The 23,078-nt window shown below is 41.4% G+C and overlaps 1 pseudogene; it reads right to left on the bottom strand.

Moving 5' to 3' along the window:
* LOC138796560 (cytochrome P450 4V2-like) overlaps nucleotides 1–19,702 on the bottom strand; it is a 29,063-nt pseudogene extending 9,361 nt beyond the window's left edge.
* Between the last annotated feature and the right edge of the window lie 3,376 nt (nucleotides 19,703–23,078).

The raw sequence follows: 23,078 nt of genomic DNA on the forward strand, positions 1-23,078 counted from the left end.
TTTAAAGCCAAATACAGCCAAGTCAGCTATGTTACCCAATTTTCATAACTCTTCCAGACATTAATAGGAGATTTGCAAATGGTGCAGCACTGGAAGCTAAACTATTGAATTAACTCTTGAAGTTACAAAACAATGTATCTTGCAGGGCTATGTAACTTTCATGTCATTAGGATTTTGCAAATTGCAGTAAACAGCTAACTTGGCTGATAAAGATAACTAATACCCAGTTGTCAAATTATGCTCACATTTCTAGGAATTATAATAAAGGAATGGCACAATGTACAATTCTTAGAAAAGTTTATATTTAACAGAGAATAGAAGTATTTGTTAAAAGATGTCACAAAAGCTGACAGGTCCTCTTTGTTCAGCATTTAGTCTTTAAATGGATGTTCAAAATACCTCAAACATAAAAGTATCAACTTCTTCCCGGATATCCTAGTAACTTGAGTCTTCTGTTGTATTCAGGAGCATACAGTATCTAAGAAAGCACTTCTCTTCTTTCTTTTCATGGGCTCTTGTTCACTGGTTAGGTTTTTCCCCTCTGAACGTTGTGTCTTCAGTAGAGATGAGCGAATCGGGTTCTTGAATGACCTTATTCATTGAAACATTATATTTGAGAATGGGGTCTAAACACTCAGCACATCATTTACATATGGTCTTCTTTCTTTATAAATGTCTTTTTATAGGATTGAACATTTTGCATAAGCATGCGCATCTCGCAAATGTAAAAGCCTTAAACATTAAACTCATACTTACTCTATATTGTAGAATATAGGTAGAAGATGTAAATACTCTATGTTGATTATCTGAGCATCCCTTTTTGCTTTCTCTTATACTTTAGGCAATGTATGTAAGTGTGTCAGAAAAGTACTTATGCGTATGAGACAACCCAATGGAGAAAAATGTGTTTTGCAGTTGAGCCGGCCCTTTATGACTAATTGATGGAGGCCACTCTTTCTGCATAGTGGGGGTTTTCTATGTCACATCACTGCCAGCCTCAAATCACTGGTCCCTGATATGTGACTGACAAAATTATATCCATTACAACTAAATGCCACTATGTCAAAAGTATGTATGTCATGTTCTGTACATGCTTTAATGTTATGTGCATCAGTTGTGTCTCTGTCCAAATCCTGTCCTAAAACCAGTCATTTCTGAATCCTAAGGGACAGGCACACTTTGTTTGGTTGCATGCAGAGAATCAAGCTGAGCTTCTTTGATTACCAGAATTGTTACATTTTGCTGGAGAAACAGGCTTCCTATTCAGTACGGCTGAGTCCACATGGCCATTTCCAGACACACAACCAGGAACCTGCCCTAGTATCCACAGGATAACTAAGATTGGGGGTGCTTTGACCTCTGGACGAGCCTTTGGCTCTCTAGCTGTTACAAAGCCACAACTTCCAGTTGTATTTTTGCAACAGCTGAAGAGCCACAGGTTGGGGAACACTGAAATAGAGCCATGCTATTGTACCTTGGCATGGTAGCAGACTGGGTGCTACTGTGCAAGAAAAGACTGCGAAAGGGCCACAGTGCTAAATCGGGGCTGCGGCCGCTTTGTTCTCAAGGTCATTGAAGGTATCATTGGCGCTAAATGACGTCTGAAGCAGGTATGATTTATATTTATGTGACCGGTTGCTTTTGATAATAGTCGAAGAAGGCTATAACCACACAGATTTATAGGAAAATAAGGTATTTAATACAAAGAACAATACTTAGCTGTAGTTACAGATGGTACAGATGCATAGTTGTTTTATCCACAATGAAATGGGGAGCCCCTTTGTATATTATGGTCTAATATACGCCCATTTCCCTTGATGACCTCCAGGGTGCTGGGCACCTTCCATCCATGGTCCCAGCTGAGGCTGACTAGAAGCTACATACCCCTGACCTTTATAGTAAGTTTGGGTGGGGGGGGATGTGCTTCTATGTCTATGTAGACCACTGATGACCATGAATGGAAGTTATCTGATGTTTCCCTGGCCTTGTACATATTTACCAAGCACAATGGGGACCCAGTTTTACCACTACAGCTACAAAGTTCTTTCAGCCATACAACAATAGCAACAAACAACTGTATCCTCCAATGTTTACACTATTGTGAAGTTATATGGCTGGACAGTTGACATAGGTGTGACAGTATACATACACACACACAACTACAATGACTTCTACACACATAGCCATACGAATATATATAAGTATATATATATATATATATATATATATATATATACACAAGACATTAAAATAATACATTCCTTCTCATTACATCAATAAGACACTTTTATTTTCTGAAATGAACCCATCCGGTTACAATTTAGTACATAATTAACATTAACAACCTGTACTTCTCTTTTATATTTGGAAAAGGAGGAAGTGAACCACACATTTTGCTCACATTTTTATTATGTATTTAATAATAGATATAATTGGTGTCTATTCCAATAATGACATTAATTACAAAACACCAGTTTCAGCTATTTAATAATAAAAGTGCATTATATTTAGTCATTAAAAGAGAACATAATCCTGTCCTCATGTAGTGCTTTCATTGTCCAGTGCCATTTACTGTATACACTCCTAGTTATAATGTAGGTCAGAGTGGCCCAGTAAATTGCAGGTCTTTTAGAGGATATTTTTCAGTAGCTATAAAGATATATTAGTCATAACTGTAACTGAGTAATGATGCAGATCATTGAGAGATGTACATGGCTGTTATGGTTGATATAAAGCAAAAATCTTGTTTACTGTAAGTAGTAGTAGTATATTTGTGAGTAGTGTGGGCAATTTTATTTAATAAGCAGGATACTGGAAAAGAAACAGCCTATATAATTCTTCCACAACCTAAAAACTCATAAAGATAGTTACAAAATTGTAGAAGCATAAGACTATGTTCACTCAATGCCTGCTGTGTTCTCACTAGTGATGAGCGAACATGTTCGTAAATGTTTGTTTGTTCGTACAATCATGACGCTAATTGTTCGTGTATAACGATCATTTTTGAACATATTCGAACATGCAAACATTTTTTTTTGCGATGTACACAACTGCGCAATGTACGCTTTGCACCTGATTATCTGTACGCATGTGTGTAACTATAGACCAAAACCTATGCAACTGTGTATTTGACGAATATAAGGTTCGGCCAGCGGCCGTATTTTACATTGTATTTTACAATGTAGTCAAAAAGAACAATCCTGCAGCCGATACAGCGGTATCAGCTACAGGAACATGCCGAATGCTACGGACGGTGTTATATCTAGTGGGAACATAGGCTATGGCTGAATTCATACATTGCAGATTTTTAACTGATTTTTTTTTGTGTGTGTGGATTTGAACCCGTAAAATCTGAAGTGATCAAGTGGATTTGATTTTCAAATCTATAGCATGTCAGTTATTTTTAAAGGTAAACTAACTACAGGTAGAAAAAAAGCTAACCTGCTGTTATGTTTCCACATCTCACAGGATGCTGAGAATGAAATAAATTGTTTTACCTTTAACCCCAACAATTTTTGTAAAAATGTCAGTTTTATTAATTAGGCTATGTGCTGCACTAGGGGTGGTACTACAACCTTAACAGAAAAAAAAACAACTTTATTCCAACAAGGAAAGCATTCCCACATAGACTGGGCATAGATTTGACAGATTGTGATTCTTTTGTGGCCATGTAAATCTTACATCTCTTGCATTGCATTCGTATAACATATTCCAAGACAGACATACCTTATTGCAATGTTATCCTACGCATGATTTTAATATGTGCATCAGATCTTACACAAAATATCAGCATGCAACTTTCGCTATCAGTAAACAAATGAAGAATGTTTAGGTTCTTATCATGCTCCTTTCCTTCCTTCAGCTTTGAATAAAGAAAGTCTGGCCATAGCCAGGGCATTTTCTGCCTACGGTGGACGATATCACTCATCCTGTAAAAAAACAAAAAAAAAAGATTGCAGCCTGAAACAATTACAAATATATGGCTAGTCTGACAGCTTAGATAGCTAGATATGTAGCCATGTAAGCAATTTAGGACATATTAGCTGGCAGTTTTCCTTAAATGGGAACTATCAGCAGCTTAGAAGCATCTAAATCTGATATGTCCCTACAGTACATGGGGTGCTGAGGATGAGAGTAAGTTTCTTATGTTCATCATCTGCACCATTTTTGTGTACTTTGACGTTTTATCCATATGCTAATAATGGGGATGGTGCACAGGGGCGGAACTACCACCCTCAGTGCACCAACCCACCATGGCTGGCTCACCACTTCTAATGAATATTCTTCCGTAACTCTGAAGCGGTGAGTGCTGGAGTGACGTTACTGCAGAGCGCTGCCCAAATATTTATTAGTGCACCAAACCACCTCATTAGCATATGGATTCAACTATAAAGTACAAGAAAACGGTGCCAAGGGAGAAGGTATGAAACTTACCTTTATTCTCAGTGCCCCATGCGCTATAGGGACACATCAACAGGTTAGATGTATTTTACCTGCCTATATTTTCCCTTTAAAGGCTAGGTTCACACACACAGTAAAAAAAAAAAAAAAGCTAAATATAGCCGGAAAGAGCTACAGTGGATGTAAGAAAGAACATTTTAAGAAAAAAGAGGGTGTAAGAACATTTTTGAAAAACAAGTAGGAAGAAGTGAAACCTTACTTGTATTTTGCTTGTATATACTCAGAATTACTATTACTCTGGGCATATATTTTCTTCCCCATAGCAGTCTCTGGAGAACAAATAAAAGACATTAGTCTATGTAAAATAAAACTGACGATAATAAAAATAGATGATATGTAGATAGATAGATAGATAGATAGATAGATAGATAGATAGATAGGACAGCCACATACTGTACATACAGTATTTTGCACAAGCCAAAAAGACAGAAATGGCTGCACATCGCACCCATGGCTGACACGAAAGCTTATTCAGCTACATTTAAAACCAACATCAGAAGTTAGTATATAATTTGGCCAAACCATATTGCCTCATGTACCACGTGCAGGTCTTCCGATACACAGGAGTCCCTAACCAAAAAACATCACTGTGCCGGTTAGCGACCACAATCCCCGCATACAGTATATACTGTACAAGAGAATGACATATTTTTTCCCCCCAAAACACGCATGTGCCCCATCTGCGCAACCTTCGCCAGTTGGGCTGAGAGGGGGCGTTACAGGAGGTACGGCAGCACGTAGAGGGGGCGTGGCCTCTGTGTGCGCCACACTTATAATTTTTCCGGTGGAAAAATGATACTTAAACCTATGCCCGTTCTGAGCTGGCGTAGGTTTCAAAATTTCCGCACGGACGGGCTCCGTGTGATCAGTGTTTATGTAGAGGCAATGTACCTCTATATAAATCCCCTGAGCTCCGGAGCTGCGGGGACATTTGTAAGCCCGCTGTAAAAAACGCCGGACTTCATAAATGTCCCCCTATGTCTTAGAGTAGGGATGCCTTACTTTAGGTTAGAGGGTAAAGTAGGTGGGGTGTCTTATTTTCGGGGGGCGTTTTATTTTCGGGTAAACATGTTAGATAGATATGTAGATAGATCATCTTATTTTACGTACTTGTAACATACATTTTTACACCTACCAGATATTATGTCCAAAGCACAAAGGGTTACAACCATAAAGCAATTAAAAGCTTCTTTGTCCACTTTCCCCCTGAATTTTTCCACCAGTACTCTTGATTGCTCATTCATGACTTCCAAGAATTCAGAAAGAATCGCAAAGTGAAACGTTGGAGTTATCATTTTCCTTCTGGAATGCCATTTTTTACCTGTACTAAGAACATTTACATAATTTATTACTTATTTATATTGGACAGGTTTTATCATTTTACCTTGTATAGTGTGTTGTTATGCATTTTTAATGCATTAAGTTAAAAAGGCATGTTTTTTATTACTATTTTTAATGTTCATCCTTAAGATCCCTTTTACACATACATAAGCTATAGTAGCTCGCAGCAAATTTGGCCGCCAATGTAAGATTTATGGGGCTTCCTCGGACAACCGGCAGATGGTGTTGGTAGTAATAGGGGTCCCCTTGGTTCAGAGAGATATAACCCCCTCCCATTAAGAAGAGGAATAGTTTGCCATGCTGAACGTTCCTATTTGTGGGGAGGATGGACGGTGGGCAGAAGAGATAACTGAAGTTCTGCCATAAGTTATTGAAAGTGCATGGCCACCTTTATGAAGATAATGTTAAAAGACTATAAACCCTTCCTTTGTAGTCTGAATTTCTATGTATACATTATTTCATGCGCCCTGCTTCCTCTTCAATTGCCTGTAGATTACCAAGGATAAGCAGGGTTTAACAGAACTCCTTCACCCATTACTGGCATTCATCTGTTCCTTTTCCCTCTGCTCAACATATAACCCAACCTTGTTGATCTTGTGCACTCATCATTTGTTATTTTTTCCACTCTCCTGTCTCTGGTTGTGTACTAGCGTCTGTCTCTGGCTTCTTATAGCGCTAACCTGCACTTATTTGTCGGTGCTTTGCCTAAATGTCACAGGCTTTTTAAGGGCATTTCCTACATCGCTCAGTGTCTGAGCAGTTAAGTCCTTTTTGTGCCTGAACTGTGAAAGATTTTTTTTTTCTTTGTCTGCTATCTATTGGGTTTGACCCAACTAGCTTTCTAAGCATGTTATCTTGTCCTCCACCTGCTATGATATTATGTGCTTATTCCATACTGAATGGCCACTTTCTTTAAGAAACAACACGACTCTTGTCTCCAGTTCAGGTCCGGTTTGCAATTAAGCTCCATTCACTTCAATGGAACTGAGCAGCAAAACCCACCCAAGCTGGAGACAAGAGTGGGGTTGTCTCTGGAGGAAAGTGGCCATGTTTTTGTAGCGCTGGATAACCCCTTTAACTCTAATTTTGATCTTCTGCTTTGGTATTTCAAATCATTGCCTTTAGTTCACTTCCTGTCAGCCATTACTAATGAAAACTTCTCCTGAGGTAATAATATTGGAGTTCTATATAGATAAATCCACATCTCCTTGCAGCAGTTAGAGAGAGGAGACTTTCAAATGCGTTAGACGTGGCTCCTGGTTCAGTCCAATGACAAATCCATAGCAATCTAGAAGGCACACTACTCTGGGAAGCCCCAAATGATCAGAGGCAAGGAAGTAGCACATGACTGTAAGATCAGACAACGCACAGTAGTTGTTAGTAGTCTGAAACCATGGAGACACAATGTGGGAGATGCAAACACAAAATGGCAGCATAACTTTATTTAAATTACAAAAATGCATATATCACTTTAAAGGGGTATTCTGGTGCCAGACAATTGTACTTAAATTAAACTATCACCCCAAGATATATAACATAGTACTATAATGTTATCACTAATAGCACTGGCTTCAGTATGCTTTTGCATGCTTCACCTCTAGCAGGAAGTTCAAAATAGAAGAACTACAAAATATCAGTTACAGTTCGGCTGGGTTCACACTGTGTGTTTGCAATCCGTTTTTTTTTTTTTTTTTTTTTTTTAAGGATGAAAAACGCATAACAAAAACGGATGCATTTGTGTGCATCCGTTTTGATCCGTTTTTCCATTGACTTCCATTATAAAAAAAATGGATCAAAACAGACACAAAAACGTTGCTGACACTATTTTTTTTTTGTCCGTTAAAAAATATCCGTTAAATGTATGCTAAAAACGTAGTGTAAACCCAGCCTAACTTGGCTCATCCCTCTCTTAAGACAATGCATCATTCTTTAATATCACATGAAGCTTGGCTGGATCTTGTCTCTGAGCTCTAGCCCTGCCCTCTGAGTTTGACCAACCACTCTAGCCTACTTTACCATCCCCCTTTCATATACACATATACATGTATATATTTTTTGGGGACATTTAGGAAAAATTAGGTGTGTCTACAGCATGCTGCTTTGTAATGAATGATGCTCTGAAAAAAATGGACCAGGAATGAACACAGCAGGTGCTCAAACGGATGTATGTAAAGGAAATAGCGGGAGTTCTGGGGGAGGGGAGTAGGTAGGGTTGAAGGACTGTGATGGGGAGCTTTGATTGTTTTTTTGTTGTTGTTTCAGAACTGGGAAAGAGAGGCAAGCAATGCTTTACACTTCTGCAGCATGTTTATTTTCTTTTCTTTACCTCATGTCTGTCTACTGCCTAAAATAAATAGTGAAGGGGAATGTCTTTCCTTTTCACAATAACTTTAAGATTACTATGCACTATAAATGCTATGCCTGCAGAGTTCTGATGACTGAAATGTAAAATATTTCTGCATTACGGTAGGTAGTAAGTCTTATTGAACTATAGTAGTGCACTTATTCAAGTGAAATTACTGTACAGCCTTAACCCCTTAAGGTCAATGCCAATTTTCATTTTTGAGCTTTTGCTTTTTCCACTTTATGTTTAAAAGGCCATAGCACTTGCATTTTTTCACCTAGAAACCCACATGAGCCCTTCTATTTTTTGCGCCACTAATTGAACTTTGCAATGACAGGCTGAATTTTTGCATAAAGTACACTGCAAAACCAGAAAAAAATTCAAAGTGTGGTGAAATAGAAAAAAAAAAACGCATTTCTTTTATTTGGGGGGGTTTGTTTTTACCCCATTCACCCTGGAGTAAAACTGATATGTTATGCATGTTCCTCAAGTCGTTACGATTAAAATGATATGTAACATTTATAACTTTTATATTATGTGACGGCCTGTAAAAAATTCAAACCATTGTTAACAAATATATGTTCCTTAAAGGAGAAGGCCAAAACTATTTTTTAATATGTTATTACTTACGGAAAGTTAGACAAATTTCTAATGTACATTAATTATGGGAAATGCACATATAGGGCTATTTCCCTTAATTTAGCAGATCAGGGAGACTTCAGATTCTCTGAAATACCGTGACGTCACGAACCGGGGGTGTAATTACAATGGAGTGTCCAGCAGGGGCGCACTATATATAGAAGTCAATGAGTACCATTGACTTCTATATATAGTGCGCCCCTGCTGGACACTCCATTGTAATTACACCCCCGGTTCGTGACGTCACTTTTTTTTTAGAGAATCTGAAGTCTCCCTGACCTACTAAATTAAGGGAAATAGCCCTATATGTGCATTTCCCATAATTAACGTACATTTAAAATTTGCATAACTTTCCATAAGTAATAACATATTAAAAAACTGTTTTGGCCAGAGTTGTCCTTTAAAATCGGTGTATTACCATGCTTATAGCGCTTTTATCCTTTGGTCTATGGGGCTGTGTGAGGTGTCATTTTTTGCGCCATGATCTTTACTTTCAATCGGTACCTTGTTTGTGCATATGTGACTTTTTGATCACTTTTTATAAATTCTTTTCTGGATTTGATGCGACCAAAAATGCGCAATTTTGCAAACATGTTTATTTATTTGTTTATTTATTTATTTATATTTATAAAATGGGAAAAGGGGGGTGATTTGGATTTTTATTAGGGGAGGGGATTTTTTATTAAGAAAAACACTTTTTTCCTTTTTTTTTTACTGAGAGATCAATTTTTTACATAGAGATCAATGCTGTGTATATACACAGCAAAGATCATTGTAACCGGTGATAGATTGCTGTGGCCTGCTGCAGGCCACAGCAATCTATTGCCAAGCTGTGATCAGCGTGATCAGACTATAAACCCTTCCTTTGTAGTCTGAATTTCTATGTATACATTATTTCATGCGCCCTGCTTCCTCTTCAATTGCCTGTAGATTACCAAGGATAAGCAGGGTTTAACAGAACTCCTTCACCCATTACTGGCATTCATCTGTTCCTTTTCCCTCTGCTCAACATATAACCCAACCTTGTTGATCTTGTGCACTCATCATTTGTTATTTTTTCCACTCTCCTGTCTTTGGTTGTGTACTAGCGTCTGTCTCTGGCTTCTTATAGCGCTAACCTGCACTTATTTGTCGGTGCTTTGCCTAAATGTCACAGGCTTTTTAAGGGCATTTCCTACATCGCTCAGTGTCTGAGCAGTTAAGTCCTTTTTGTGCCTGAACTGTGAAAGATTTTTTTTTTCTTTGTCTGCTATCTATTGGGTTTGACCCAACTAGCTTTCTAAGCATGTTATCTTGTCCTCCACCTGCTATGATATTAGGTGCTTATTCCATACTGAATGGCCACTTTCTTTAAGAAACAACACAACTCTTGTCTCCAGTTCAGGTGCGGTTTGCAATTAAGCTCCATTCACTTCAATGGAACTGAGCAGCAAAACCCACCCAAGCTGGAGACAAGAGTGGGGTTGTCTCTGGAGGAAAGTGGCCATGTTTTTGTAGCGCTGGATAACCCCTTTAACTCTAATTTTGATCTTCTGCTTTGGTATTTCAAATCATTGCCTTTAGTTCACTTCCTGTCCATCATTACTATTAATTTAGCAGATCAGGGAGACTTCAGATTCTCTGAAATACCGTGACGTCACGAACCGGGGGTGTAATTACAATGGAGTGTCCAGCAGGGGCGCACTATATATAGAAGTCAATGAGTACCATTGACTTCTATATATAGTGCGCCCCTGCTGGACACTCCATTGTAATTACACCCCCGGTTCGTGACGTCACTTTTTTTTTAGAGAATCTGAAGTCTCCCTGACCTACTAAATTAAGGGAAATAGCCCTATATGTGCATTTCCCATAATTAACGTACATTTAAAATTTGCATAACTTTCCATAAGTAATAACATATTAAAAAACTGTTTTGGCCAGAGTTGTCCTTTAAAATCGGTGTATTACCATGCTTATAGCGCTTTTATCCTTTGGTCTATGGGGCTGTGTGAGGTGTCATTTTTTGCGCCATGATCTTTACTTTCAATCGGTACCTTGTTTGTGCATATGTGACTTTTTGATCACTTTTTATAAATTCTTTTCTGGATTTGATGCGACCAAAAATGCGCAATTTTGCAAACATGTTTATTTATTTGTTTATTTATTTATTTATATTTATAAAATGGGAAAAGGGGGGTGATTTGGATTTTTATTAGGGGAGGGGATTTTTTATTAAGAAAAACACTTTTTTCCTTTTTTTTTACTGAGAGATCAATTTTTTACATAGAGATCAATGCTGTGTATATACACAGCAAAGATCATTGTAACCGGTGATAGATTGCTGTGGCCTGCTGCAGGCCACAGCAATCTATTGCCAAGCTGTGATCAGCGTCATTGCGATGCTGAGGCCCGACATGGGCAGAAGACCGGACCCACTAGACACCAGGGACATTAAGTTTAAAGCACCTAAATGCAGCTGTCAGGTTTGCATTGAAGTGCTTAATAAGCTGGCGCGTCAACGGGACCCGCGGCGGCTAATAGAGGCGCTCCCCAGCTGCACATAACTCCCCGCGGCATCATGATGTACCAGATACGTCATGGGTCGCTAAGGGGTTAAACATATAAATATTGAACTCTTAAAGCTTTGTTTATTTTTATAGCATGGAATAGATAGTACTGTGGAATAACCTAGTAATTGCACAGTAGTAGCTGTATAGATGCTTTTACATGCAATAGCAGATTAATACTTTGATGTATATACCCCTGTACAACGTATATATATAAAGTAAAGTATAAAAGGAATTGTCTAATTCTGAGACTAATAACATTTTAAACTTACTTTTTTATACTAAAATCTAAAGCCCATAAGTATCCCTTAACCCCTAGTTGCACCTGAACGTTCTGGCGTTGCTAGGGGCATTCAGAGGGGGGTCATGCCACGACCCCGCTTTGAACTGCCGCAATCTCGGGTGCTATCTGCAGCCCGGGACCGCAGCTATTATCCGTGCCCGCTAATTAAGTATTTAGATGCAGCTATCAAAGTTGACAGCTGCATCTAAATACCTGCTGTTCCTCATGGGTGGTGGTCTAGTGGGGGTTCGCCCCCCCACGACGCGATCGCGGAGGAGCGATCCCCGCATCTGGGCCGGACCGCGCCGGGGTCTGCGCCGTAATGCCGCTTATCCCGACTTTGCATTCCATTGCTACCAGCTGCAGCAGCCAAAAGCAATAGAACACTGATCTCATGGATCTATGCAGTATATCTATGCATGTGTGTAAAAAAAAAAGAGAAGTTTTTTCATTAATAAAAAATCCCCTCCCCTAAGTCAGAATCACCCCCTTTCCCCATTTTATAAATAAAAATAAATTAATTAATTGAAAAATAAACATATTTAGTATCGCCACGTGCGTAATCGCCAGAACTATTAAAGTAGCAGATAAGATAACAGGTATTAACCCACACTCACAGTATACAGCCATATACTGGATATATAATTGGTTTTTAAAATAATAGAATTAAAGAGCTGGTCAACACCCTTACATGGTGCAAACTGGGCAAATCAGTAGTAGCAAGATAACAGCTATTATCTCACACTCGCAGTATACAGCCTGTTCAGATGTCTGAACACACTGCCTGCCTCACAACAGCTTCTTAATATATGGTTTTTATAATTTTAGTGCTAACAAGGGCTTTTGGGCAGGTCCCTTCCTACCTAACTTCACCTAATATTCACCGAATATTCGAACGCATTCTAAAAGCTTGAATAGCATACTATTCAATCAAACAGCTATTCGATCGAATAGTATTCGTTCATCAATATTCAAAAAATGTAGCTATATGTACTCATATGGTGGTCACCCAGAAAGGAACTTAAAGCGTAACTGTCATGTTTTTTTTTATTGCAGAAATCAGTAGTATAAGTGATTTTAAGAAACTCTGTAATAGGTTTCATCAGACAAAAAAGCCTCTTTCTGTACTCAAGAAGCAATTTCCCAGCCTCCCCCCCGGACTTCTTATCTGTGCATTATCAGGCAAACACGTCTTCATTACAGAGAAGCCAGTGAAGACGGGCTCTGCTCTCTCCATTGTAAGCCTATGAAGGGGGGAGGGGCCGAGGGAGATGAGGGAGCAGGAAGAGGTGACATGAAGGTCAGCTGTTTGTAGACTCTCTGGGCACCTAAGCCGCAGGATTCTGGGGTAGGAAAGGTCAGTGCTTATCTATGAACTTACTGAGAGAAGATTGCAGGGTGTTGTGCTGTGCAGAAATCCTCCGTGCTCAGTCACTCCTAACAGCCCCTCCCCTCTCCATAGCCACATAATGGAGACAGAAATCCTGCTTCATTTGATGTGAGGGGGGAGGCTGGAAGATTGCTTTTTCAGTACAGAAGGAAACTCTTTTAGTACATAAAACCTATTACAGAGTTTCTTAAAATCGCTTGTACTGTTGATATTTAATGTTTTCAGAAAAATGACCCTGAAATGACAGTTACGCTTTAAGTAGCATCTAGGGCACAACTCACAGACCCTGCAGTATAGGAATAGCTGGAGGAGAGAAATACAAAAACAGACATTCTGCAAAGATGTAATACTAATGAATCTACTGTATGTGCATTTATTTACATAAAAGCTTATTGAAAGAGAAAAGCACACTTGAAATAATAGTAGTGGAATGTCTTTAGCTATAAATAGCATTGACATTTACAATGATTGTTTCACTACCATTTTATAATTCGAACCGTTCCATTATTTACTTATGTCCTGCTCGTAACACAACACATGCCACAACACAGTATACATATTGTTGTCAGTTTGGGGCTGTTTTACATCCCTAAAAAGTGCCCAAAATGTAAATGAACATAGCCATGCAGTTATGCTAAGCCCGAGGCACTGGATGCCTGTATGGACGGTACACAGTAATCTGCATTAGATTTACAACTCTCTGCTGAGAGCACAGGGCTCATTTAGAGCACATTTTCTATTTTCATTGTATATAAGGCATAATCCTCTATGTTATAAGTAGCTACAATTCTGCGAAACACCTGCTATCAAGACCCCATAGTTCCTTTTTACATTTATGAGCCATATATATTCATCAGACAGTTAAAGTATATGCATGCTTGCTTGTACTGCTCCTGCTCCTCAGGGATATGGCACATACTTTCCAATTTCTTCTTTGCTTGTTGAAATATTTCAATTACATATTTGAGTAAGAATACATTTAAATAAAAAATACTTTGGTATCAGAACTTCTTCAGACAGTTTCACCAATTGAAAAATAAGAATAAATCAAATTTTAATCATAACTCAAATTGTATATAACACAGGAAAAGGCTATGTTCACACAACGTGTTTTCATCTCCGTTTAAAATTACGTCTGTCATTTTGAGTCTACAATAACGGATGTTATTTAGCAGCCTGACCTCTCCTTAGTGCAATGACGGGTGTTTGTACATTATTCTAGTTTGGGGTTACTAATTGGACTTTGAATGTGGCTTAATTGAAAAGTCCATTGAATTTACTAGTAAAAACGGAGACAGAACGGTGACAAGAGGAAACTGTGTGTGAACTACAAATAAAAAACGTCCGCTGTTTGCAAAAGACGTCCAAAAATAATGATCATGTTCATTATTTTGACGCGGCAAAAACGTCCGTTATTCAATACGCTGTGTGCATTGGACGTCTGTCTTCCCATTGACTTCAATGCATTGCATTGCAGTCAGTTAAATCTTGGCAAAAACAGACGTTATTTTAAATATGAAAATCGGCCGCCTTTTTAATATTTTTGACATTGTGTGAACATAGCCTAAAAATGATAATAGTAGTAATGTAACGCCTGGAGTCGTGGATCCACTGAACCGTCACTAGCGATGGCACTAACCGCACCAGGGAGCGGAGTCTAAGGGGCCGCTGGTTTTCACCAGAGCCCGCTGCAAGGCGGGATGGGCTTGCTGTGGCAGGCGACCCCCAGGTCGCTACCCCTGGCTTGGTTGCTAGTGACAGCAGGCGAGGCGTGGCAGGAGCAGTAGGCAGAAGATAGTGCAGACAGAGGTCTGTAGGCGTAACCGCAGGTGGCAGATAGTACTCAGGAAACAACGGGTTAAGCAGCGGACAGGAGCTAGGGACCAGGACAGGGGACAGGAACTGGGAACAAGGACTGAGGTCAGGAACAACAGGGAGCTGGTGCCAAACGCTATGGAAAGCATGTAGAGGCTCCAACACCTGTAGTGGGGCAGGGCTGGAATTTATAGGAGAGTATGATGTGCAAGGACCAATTAGGGGCAGACTGCCTCTTTAACTCCGAGACAGCCGACGCGCACGCGCCCTAGGAGGCGGGGACACGCCAGCTGGCACAGTGACGGACAGGAGTGGGGCGAGGTGAGGCGCCCCCAGGGGCCGAAGTGGCAGCAGGGCCGGGTCCCTGCATGTGGACAAGGTGAAGGGGTGCGGCAAAGGTCCGGAGCGCGGGACGCTGCCGCAGCCCTGACAGTACCCCCCCTTTGGCCTCCCCCTCTTTCTAGCCTGCAAGAATCCTTTGAGAAGGTCCCGATCCAGGATATTAGACTCGGGTTCCCAGGATCTCTCCTCAGGACCAAAACCTCTTCAGTCCACTAGGAAGAAACGTCTTCCTTTGACAGTTTTTATCGCCAGAATGTCTTTAACAATGTAGACGTCGTCTGAGACGGCTTGTGGAGCAGAGAACGAAGATTTATTGGAGAATTGGTTGAGGACCACTGGCTTTAAGAGGGAAACATGGAAGGAGTTCGGGATCCGCATAGTAGGGGGTAGACGGAGTTTGTAGGTGACTGGGTTGATGCGTTTTAGCACCGAGAAAGGACCGAGGAATTGAGGACCCAACTTGTAGCTGGGAATCTTGAGTCGGACATATTTGGCCAAAAACCAGACTTTGTCACCAGGGAGAAAGTTTGTGACAGGTCTCCTTTTCTTATCCGCCTGGTCCTTCATGCGGTCAGATGCCTTGAGCAAAGACTGTCGAGTCTTTTTCCAGATCGACTGCAGGTCAGACAACAATTCCTCCATGGCAGGGACCTCAGAGGATGGAGAGAGAGGCAGAGGAGGACGAGGGTGACGCCCATAGACATCATAGAAGGGTGACTTGCCTGTGGAATTCGAGTCCAGATGGTTGTAGGAAAACTCTGCCCATGGAAGTCCAACTTCACTTGGAGCTGTGAGCAGAGGGCACGCCAAAACTTTGAGATGAATTGTGAGCCTCTGTCGGACACGATGTAAAGGGGAAGACCATGCAGGCGGAAGATGTGCTGAAAGAACAACTGGGCCAGACGGGGAGCAGATGGAAGTCCAGGAAGAGCCACAAAGTGAGACATCTTTGAGAAGCGGTCAGTAACCACCCAAATAACTGTGATGCCTGCAGATGGAAGCAAATCAGTGATGAAGTCCTGGGATTGAGGCGTTGGGCCGATTGGAGGTAAAGAAGGTTCTTGTGGTCCGTGTAGATGTTGACCGGATGCCTAGCCCCATCTAGGAGATGACGCCACTCCTCCAGTGCCAACTTAATCGCCAAGAGTTCTAGGTCTCCAATAGTATAGTTCCTCTCGGCAGGGGAGAAAGTCTTTGAGAAGAACCCACAGGTTCTAGTCTTGCCTGATGCGTCCCTTTGCGAGAGGACGGCTCCAGCGCCCACTGAAGATGCGTCGACCTCAAGTGAAAACGGCTTGGTGGCATCCGGGCGGACTAGAGCAGGAGCAGAGGCAAAGGCAGACTTTAAGCTAGTGAAGGCTTGCTCGGCCTCAGGTGGCCAATGCCTGGCATCCGCCTTCTTCTTAGTGAGAGCCACGATGGGTGCGACCAGGATAGAGAAATGTGGGATGAACTGCCGATAGTAGTTGGCAAATCCTAGGAGGCATTGGATAGCTCTGAGTCCCACAGGATGTGGCCACTGGAGAACAGCTGACAGTTTGGCTGGATCCATCTGTAGACCCCGATCGGAGACAATATACCCAAGAAACAGAAGGCTGCGCTGATGGAAAACGCATTTCTCCAGCTTGGCGTACAAATTATTGGCCCATAGTCTTCGTAGGACCTGACGTACCTGTGTCACATGGGTCTGCTGGTCAGGGGAGAAGACCGAATGTCGTCAAGATAGACGATGACGCAGATATAGAGGAGGTCACGGAATAGGTCACGGAATAATTCCTGGAAGACCGCTGGGGCATTGCATAGGCCGAGTGGCATGACCAGGCATTAGTAGTGCCCATCTCTGGTGTTAAAAGCGGTCTTCCATTCGTCTCCTTCACGAATACGGATTAAATTGTACTCTCCCCTGAGATCCAGCTTGGAGAAGATCCTGGCTCCACGGAGACGGTCGAATAGTTCGGGGATAAGCGGAAGAGGATATCGGTTCTTGACAGTCACCTTATTTAGGCCCCGGTAGTCTATGCATGGGCGGAGAGAACCGTCCTTCTTCTGCACAAAGAAGAATCCTGGGCCAGCAGGGGATGTGGATTTGCGGATGAAACCCTTACACCTGATAAAGTGATGGCATATTGCTGAGATGCATAGCCAGGTCACTGGGAGCACTTCTGTGCAAGGAGAAACTGAAAAAGCTATAAATGCTATACCGGCATTGCCCTCTTTATTCTCACAACCAGTGAGGGTCCAAGAGGCCATAACCCATCGATGGTAAAGTGATGCCCTATCCTAGTTACAGCCCATCACTTCATAAAATAGGGATATTGATTTACCAACTGATATTTTCTCTGTTGCAAAATTCCATTAAGAATTGTTATTGCTTTTCTATATTTGAAAGATTTCTTGTAAGCACTTTTTCTACCACCACTTCTAGTTCCCAACAGAACACAGGTCTGGATTTGATCTAACCGCAAAGGAACCCTCCATTTGCTGTTGTAGTGGAGTTTCATTACCCTAAAGCACTTCTTATTCATAGTAAATTTTCTGATGATGAGAGCTCTGATACAGCAAAGAGGCTTCAAGTTAGTCAACTGTACCTTACTGCTAGCATTGGTTTCTTATACTGAAATGTTATCAGTAACAGACACATAACTTTGTTTGCCTCCTTTATCCTGGGAACAATGTTCAAGAACTTTTGTGTCTGTGTTTATGGCTAAACATTAGCCTTGTTCTGCCATTCTTTCCAGAGAGCAAAGATTTTTTTTCCTGCTAAACCTCTCGTATACATGTAACTTGTGCAGTTTCTTTCTGGTCATAAACTTTGACATTAATATTATTATATTGCTAAGCACCACCTATTGTTCCTATATTGAAATTCTGAGTTTCTTAAAAATGTATTTCAGCATTTAAGATTTTGTGTCCAAAGGTCTAAGATGAGTGCATACTTAAAGGGATTTAAAGGGATCTGGATATTTCTATAAAAATAGGTGGAATCTGATTGGTTGCTAGGGGCAACTGAGCCAGTTTCACTTTACACCATGTTTAATAAATCTCTCCCTATGTTTCTATACTCCTACATCATAGCTATATATACCAGCAAGACCACTGCTTTTAGAGCAGAGTGGTGATTGGTAACCTAGACAACGAGCTGTCACCAAGGGGAGGAAAAAATGACATATCAGGAGAAGGAGGCTAGTTTGGTAAATGAATGTATTTTCAAAAATATTTAACTTAATAAGCCCTACAAGTTTAGGCTGCGTTCACACTACGTATATTTCAGTCAGTATATTTCAGTCAGTATAACAACCAAAACCAGGAGTGGATTGAAAACACAGAAAGGATCTGTTCACACAATGATGAAATTGAGTGGATGGCCGCCATATAACAGTAAATAACTGCCATTATTTCAATATAACAGCCGTTGTTCTAAAATAACAGCAAATATTTGCCATTAAATGGCGGCCATCCACTCAATTTCAACATTGTGAGAACAGATCCTTTCTGTGTTTTTAATCCACTCCCGGTTTTGGTTGCAATACTGACTGAAATATACTGACTGAAATATACATATACTGACTGAAATATACGTAGTGTGAACGCAGCTTAGAAGGGTATCTATCACTTCATTGCCAAAAATGTGAAAACGCGGACAAGTAAGCTGCCTCCTGACGCAAGTTATGTACAGGAACTCCCGGAAGTATTATAGACTTCATTGTGAGTGCAAAACAGTGCAGTCTGTGGCCCTTCCAGGAGTACCTGTTGCCATTTTCCCAGCGTATTGTTCCGCATCGACAAGGTGACATGTACTCCTCAATTATATTAGCTCAGATAAGACTACCCCTTTAACTTCCACTGATTCCTCACTGCAACTAAGCTCTTCTCTTGGCTGGTTCTACTGATCGGTGGGGATCTGAACGTCCCAACCAATAAAGACTTTGACGTGAGTTTTGATAGCAATGCTTTAAATGTCACAAAAATATTTTAATGAGCATTGTTACTATATCAGATTATTGTATTTATGTTTAACTTTGCTTATCATGTTATATAGGATCCAAATTGATTTTATTAACTCAGGTACTTCTAGAGTCACAGTACATCACGATGTAAATAATATAAAATACCTGGTAAAAAGTCCTGTGCCAAGCCAGGGATGAAGAAACTTGTATGGATATGCCTTGTCTATATGCTTTGATGTACTTAATACGGGCTATAAAATGGGAATAAAAATAACAAATTACATACTTTTCCCGACTCTATTCTCTTCCTTCCTCTCTGCCCTCGGACTCGGAGACCCGCACCCGGAAATTGAGGGACTTTCTTGAATCCTGTAACCTCCCCACATTGACTGCAGAGGCCCTGGACTCCCTGAATGCCCCTGTTACGGCTGAGGAGCTTCAGGAGGTTCTTAAATCCTTGCCGGCTGGGAAGTCTCCGGGTCCTGATGGTTTTACATACCTCTATTACAAAACCTTTGCTCTTGAACTCTCCCCTAAGTTACTCACGCTCTTTAACTCTTTCCTTGCTGGGGAATCTGTCCCGTCCTCCATGCTCCACTCTTATATCACACTCATTCCTAAACCTCATAAGGATCCGCTTGAATGCTCAAACTACAGGCCGATAGCACTGCTCAACGCAGACCTTAAACTTTTCACTAAAATTTTGGCCAATCGGTTAGGCTTTTGGCTCCCTTCTTTAATAGACAAAGATCAGGTTGGCTTTGTCTTGGGGCGGCAGGGTGGTGACAATACCAGGAGGGCTATAGATATTATAGATGCAGTGAATAAACAATCTGACCAGGCTCTCCTACTTAGTCTGGACGCCGAGAAGGCCTTTGATCGCCTGGGTTGGCCTTTCCTTTTCGAAACGTTGAGAACCTATGGAGTATCAGGTCCCTTTTTGTCAGCTATTGGGAGCCTATATTCCAACCCCACTGCAGCTATAAAGCTACCCCACCAGCTATCGGCCACATTTACTCTGCGTAATGGTACTCGCCAGGGATGCCCGTTGTCTCCCTTACTTTTTGTCATGTGCATTGAGCCCCTGGCGGCGGCCATTAGGCAGAACCCAAACATCAAGGGGGTTTCCATCCGAGGTCGAGAATTTAAAGTCATGCTTTTTGCGGATGATGTCCTCCTCACCCTCACGGAGCCCCTCACCTCCCTGCCGAACCTACACGGCCTCCTGACTGTCTTCGGGGAGCTATCGGGTTATAAGGTAAACACCACTAAAACCGAGGCCATGGCCTTAAACACCCCTGACCAACTCAAAACTCACCTCAAAACTACTTTTCATTATAAATGGACCACGACTCATGTTAAATATTTAGGGATTCACCTTACACCATCATACCCGTCACTATATGCTGCCAATTTTGTACGTCTGTTTCGGGAAGTTAGGGCGCTGTTATCTAAGTGGGAATCACATCATATTTCCCTCTTAGGACGCATTGCTTCGGTCAAAATGACAATACTGCCAAAAGTCCTGTACCACTTTGAGACACTCCCTGTAAGGGTCCCACTAAAAGAAATTAAGTCACTCCAAACTGCCATATTTCGATTCATATGGGGGGCAAAGAGGCATAGGATCCCCAGGTCGGTAATGATGAGTGGAAAATCTCGGGGTGGTATGGCGACGCCCAACTTGCTGCATTATTACTGGGCTGCCCACCTACGTCACATCCCTTGCTGGGCGACCCATCACGCCTACAAAAAGTGGACTCAGATAGAGAAACTATGGCTAGCCCCTTTCCACCCTAACTCCTATCTGTGGAGTTCTACCCCACCGGCCTGGCCGGCAGGCTCCCTGTTGGGACCTATCCTGTTTACTAAGCAGATCTGGACATCCTGCGCGGATAAATTTAAGCTGTATTCTAAGAACTCCCCACTGACTTCCTTCCTCCTAACCCCATTATTCTCTACCAGCCTAGATTCCCAAGTGGTCTGAACCTGGGGGGATGGGGGATTGTTTCAGTTTGCAGATGTGATGGACCCCCTGACGCGCACGCTGTTACCTTTTAATAGACTTTCAGAAAGATCTTGCCTCCCTAGAACTGAACTCTACACGCATACCCGTTTACAACACTTCATGATGTCCGTCATGGGGGCCACCACAGTCTCTAAACCCACGGCCTTTGAACAGCTTTGCAGGGCGGGCACCTCCACAAAGGGACTGATCTCTGATATTTACAAAATCTTAAGTACCGAAGGCAGTGATGCTGCAGTCAGACATAAGTACATGGATAAGTGGGAAAGGACACTATCTAGGCCCATTTCCCCTGAGTCTTGGGAGATTATTTGGAGTAGAGCAGCCAAATCCTCCATATGCACTACCTATAAAGAGGTGCATTATAAACTTCTCATGCACTGGTACCACACCCCTGAATTATTGAACAAGCTCAATGGGTCAATCTCCCCGCTTTGCTGGAGATGCCAGGCCTCTATTGGTTCTCTTTACCATATCTTCTGGTCCTGTTCAGGCATCCAGGGGTATTGGTCGACAGTTGGCACTCTGCTTAATGATCTACTGGGCACCCGGGTTCCGCTAGATCCCCTGATCTACCTGCTCAACCTTACTCCCAAGTCTCTGGGGAAGAAGCCTGCTAAACTGGCACTTCAGGTCTTGACGGCTGCCAAGACCCTGATTGCACGAAACTGGAAAAAAACTGCACCACCGTCAACCCCTGAACTTATTGCTAGGATAAAGGAGATGAGGTCTCTAGAACGCCTGACGGCATCCATGAATAACACACTTCCCATGTTCGAATCAATATGGTCGCCGTGGGAGGCCTATTGCTTGAGATCCGGTTACACGTGCTGATCACTGGATCGACAGTCTCATTTTAATGCTATTTACTTCCTTTAGTTCTCCCCCCCCCCTTCCCCCTGTCTCTCCCCTATTGTGTTTGTTCCTTTGTCTTCGTCTTATGTGATTACTTGTTCTTAGGCTGATGTTTTACGTTTGCACTGTTATGGCTCAACTAGGCACTCTGCTACTTTTTCCTTTTCTTTTAAAAGAATGCGAATAAGCTTTAGCTTGTACTTCTATTCATGGTTTCTTGTCATAATCTGCCTGCGGTTGTCCATACGCATATGGGTTTATGTTTACTTTGATTTGTTCCTTCTGCTTCCTCCTAGTTCGTGAGGAATCTACAATACTGTTTGATACATCCGCCTATCTTTTGTTATTGACATGAAAAAACCTCAATAAATATTACAATTAAAAAAAAATAAAAAAATAACAAATTACAAGTAACATCCAAAATACAAATAAGTAACCAAACACAAAACTAGGCTATGTTCACGTAATGGCTGATACTCAAAATAACGGCCTTTGGTACAATTTTTGAGTTTTTAAAGTTCCATTCAATGTTGTATAAATGGCGGTGAATGGACGGTGAAAAAAACAATATGTGTGAACAACTTAATATAACTTCCGCTATAGGCTATGTTCAAACACCATAAAATAAACAAATATTATTATAATTTTGAGGTTATGCCAAAATAGCAAAGCATCTTTCCGCCAGCTTCTGGCAGGTGACGGGCCTCTTTCGATTCAAATCCTTTATGCCTGCAACTCTGCATAAACTGAGATGATGTCACATTGTTGCAACCAGAGAATCGCATATTTCAATGAAGCAAAGCACTTTTTTTGATCTGCGCTCTGCTCATTAATCCGCCGGCCTGTTCCACCCCGGATGTCGGGGAAAAGCTGGATCCAATCCTGGGAAACTGGAATAAGTTTCCCAGGATTGGATCTAGCTTTTCCACACATCCTGGGAGGAGTGGCAGGGAGTGGAGTAGTGCTGAAAGGCCACCGGCTTGATGAGAAAAGCGCAGGTCAAACAAAGTCCCTCGAAGCGATTAACTCATCTCTAGTTGCAACCTTCTGCATGAAAATAGAATGCCTAGTGGAACCCAAGGTAAA

This window comes from Dendropsophus ebraccatus, chromosome 7, assembly GCF_027789765.1.
Source record: "Dendropsophus ebraccatus isolate aDenEbr1 chromosome 7, aDenEbr1.pat, whole genome shotgun sequence".
NCBI lineage: Eukaryota > Metazoa > Chordata > Amphibia > Anura > Hylidae > Dendropsophus > Dendropsophus ebraccatus.